This window comes from Salmo trutta, chromosome 22 (assembly GCF_901001165.1).
Source record: "Salmo trutta chromosome 22, fSalTru1.1, whole genome shotgun sequence".
Taxonomy (NCBI): domain Eukaryota; kingdom Metazoa; phylum Chordata; class Actinopteri; order Salmoniformes; family Salmonidae; genus Salmo; species Salmo trutta.
This window is the reverse complement of record NC_042978.1, coordinates 35950862-35953914: the sequence shown is the minus strand read 5'-3', so window position 1 is coordinate 35953914 and position 3053 is coordinate 35950862. Positions and strand designations below refer to the sequence as shown.

At 39.5% G+C, this 3053-nt stretch overlaps 1 long non-coding RNA gene across 1 annotated transcript; it reads left to right on the top strand.

Annotated features, from left to right (window-relative positions):
- Window positions 1-204: 204 nt before the first annotated feature.
- On the top strand, window positions 205-2783 carry LOC115158655 (uncharacterized). The gene is made up of 2 exons (XR_003868706.1): window positions 205-627; window positions 2674-2783. It is a non-coding gene; the product is annotated as an uncharacterized LOC115158655 (long non-coding RNA).
- The last annotated feature ends 270 nt before the right edge of the window (window positions 2784-3053 follow it).

Below are 3053 nucleotides of genomic sequence, written 5' to 3'. Positions count from 1 at the left end.
CAGTGTGCCATTAGAAATTAGAAACACACACACACACACTCAGGAGTACAGCACAGGCATGTGCTGTGATGAAGTGATATAAGCATTTATAAGCATTTCGCTACACTCGCAATAACATCTGCTAACCATGTGCATGTGTCCAATAAGATTTGATTTGAGAAGGCCTTGAGTAGTTTTCTGTCATGCCTCATAGCTACAGATGTCAGATATTTTATGTCATGCCTCATAGCTACAGATGTCAGATCTTTTCTGTCATGCCTGACAGCTACTGATGTCAGATATTTTCTGTCATGCCTCATAGCTACAGATGTCAGATATTTTCTGTCATGCCTCATAGCTACAGATGTCAGATATTTTCTGTCATGCCTCATAGCTACAGATGTCAGATATTTTCTGTCATGCCTGACAGCTACTGATGTCAGATATTTTCTGTCATGCCTCATAGCTACAGATGTCAGATATTTTCTGTCATGCCTGACAGCTACTGATGTCAGATATTTTCTGTCATGCCTCACAGCTACAGATGTCAGATCTTTTCTGTCATGCCTCACAGCTACAGATGTCAGATCTTTTCTGTCATGCCTCTGTCACGGTTGTCGTTGGGAAAGGAGGACCAAAATGCAGCAGGTATGTGGTTGTTCATCTTGAACTTTTATTAACTCAAAATAACAAAACGAACTCACGATCAACGAAACAGTCTTCTCTTGCTCACACACGCTAGACAAGAAACAATCTCCCACAAAACCTACACCAAACAATTACCCATATATAGGACTCTCAATCAGAGGCAACGAGGAAGCACCTGCCTCCAATTGAGAGTCCCAAACCCCCCCATTAACCTAACATAGAAATACACTCACTCGACTAAACATAGAAATACCTAAACATAGAACATAAACCAAAACCCGGAAATAATAAATCAAACGCCCTTCAACAAACACACCACCCCGAACCACATAAAACAAATACCCTCTGCCACGTCCTGACCAAACTACAATAACAATTAACCCTTATACTGGCCAGGACGTGACAGCCTCATAGCTACAGATGTCAGATCTTTTCTGTCATGCCTCATAGCTACAGATGTCAGATATTTTCTGTCATACCTCATAGCTACAGATGTCAGATATTTTCTGTCATGCCTCATAGCTACAAATGTCAGATATTTTCTATCATGCCTCACAGCTACAGATGTCAGATATTTTCTGTCATGCCTCACAGCTACAGATGTCAAATATTTTCTGTCATGCCTCATAGCTACAGATGTCAGATCTTTTCTGTCATGCCTCACAGCTACAGATGTCAGATCTTTTCTGTCATGCCTCATAGCTACAGATGTCAGATCTTTTCTGTCATGCCTCACAGCTACAGATGTCAGATCTTTTCTGTCATGCCTCACAGCTACAGATGTCAGATCTTTTCTGTCATGCCTCATAGCTACAGATGTCAGATATTTTCTGTCATGCCACATAGCTACAGATGTCACATATTTTCTGTCTTGCCTCACAGCTACAGACGTCAGATATTTTCTGTCATGTCTCACAGCTACAGATGTCAGATCTTAAATGACCCGTTTCGTTTCAGGATAAATTAATATTGAATATTTAAAATTGCCGCCAGGGGGCAGCTGGAAGTGGTGTTTGTAGGAAACTAATGGAAACTAATGTTGGTGTAGCCTAATATTACTTAACCAATCCAAAAGGCAGTATCCTACCTGCCTCCAAACGCACCTACCTTGGTAGTTAGCACTTTTCCAGTAGTTACTGCCATTTGGGACGGGATTCGAAGGCAGCATCACGTGATAACGCGTTCACATTCCACCCAGCGCGAGGCTTTTGTAGCCACATTGTAGCCACTATAGCAGTGTGACCAACTAGTGCTCGCAATTTAGTGAACAACTATCCCAATATTTAAATATCTGACAGGAATAACAAGTAAACAAGTTACAGAATGGATCTCCTCAGTACTTGTTAATGAATGAAGTTGACACCGACCAGAATAATTATCCTACTGTATAAGGCCCTCCTCTCGCATATTGCTTGGTCTGCTGCTTCATCATGGTGGACATGACAGGCAAGCTTGCATGATATCATACAGGATTTTTTGGGACACGTAGCTAAATAAGCTATTTTACTGACTGTTCAAGAATGATTCATAGACATAATAGTGATGTTTCACTGTGAAGCTAGTATTGTATTAGAGCTGCTGTTTTTTCTAATGAGTAGGCTTGCGTTGTGAATATTTATACAGTTTCAAGTTTTAATGTCACATTCACAAGTACAGTGAAATGCTTTTCTTGCAAGCTCTAAACCCAACAATGCAGCAATACATATCAATGTAGTTCTTAAAATAACACGAGGTAGAACAAAAACACTCTAGAAATAAAAATAATAAATAACAACTATCATACCAGTGCTTAAATGACACTGATGTTCAAAATAACATGGTTTTACATTCGCTGATAAATAATACTGAAAGTTGATATGATGCAATCTAAATAGATTAAAAGGCCTAGGCTACTTCATCCTAATGTAAGCTACATGCATTGCATACAAAGCAAATACTGGCATGTGATAAAGGATAACATGTCCAATATGATTGTATAAATGCATATCAAACAATGAAATGAATACAGCATTGTAATATTATTGATGCCTTTCTCTCTCCTTGCAGGGGATTAGACAGATGAACTGCAGTCACCAGATGCCCAAGCCTCAAACCAGAAATGTGGAGACATCAACACCTGTAATTTTTGGAATACATAAAAAATACATATTGGTTTTCCTCTGTGCACGAGTCCTTAAAACACAGCCCATTGCACAAAATAAGTAAACCCCAAGTAAGGGATATCTCAAGGAGATTCACCTCCAACATTCATAAACTTGTTCAGTACATGGGGGCAAATTTAGTCATGACAGCCATAGGTTTTGTTTATACACAGGACAAGAGTTTACAGGTTTTTGTTCCACCCCTTCACTAACACCTAATTCATCTACTTGTGGTCAATATTGAAGACGTGCACACAGTGGGACAGAAATCACGTCTCTATTCTA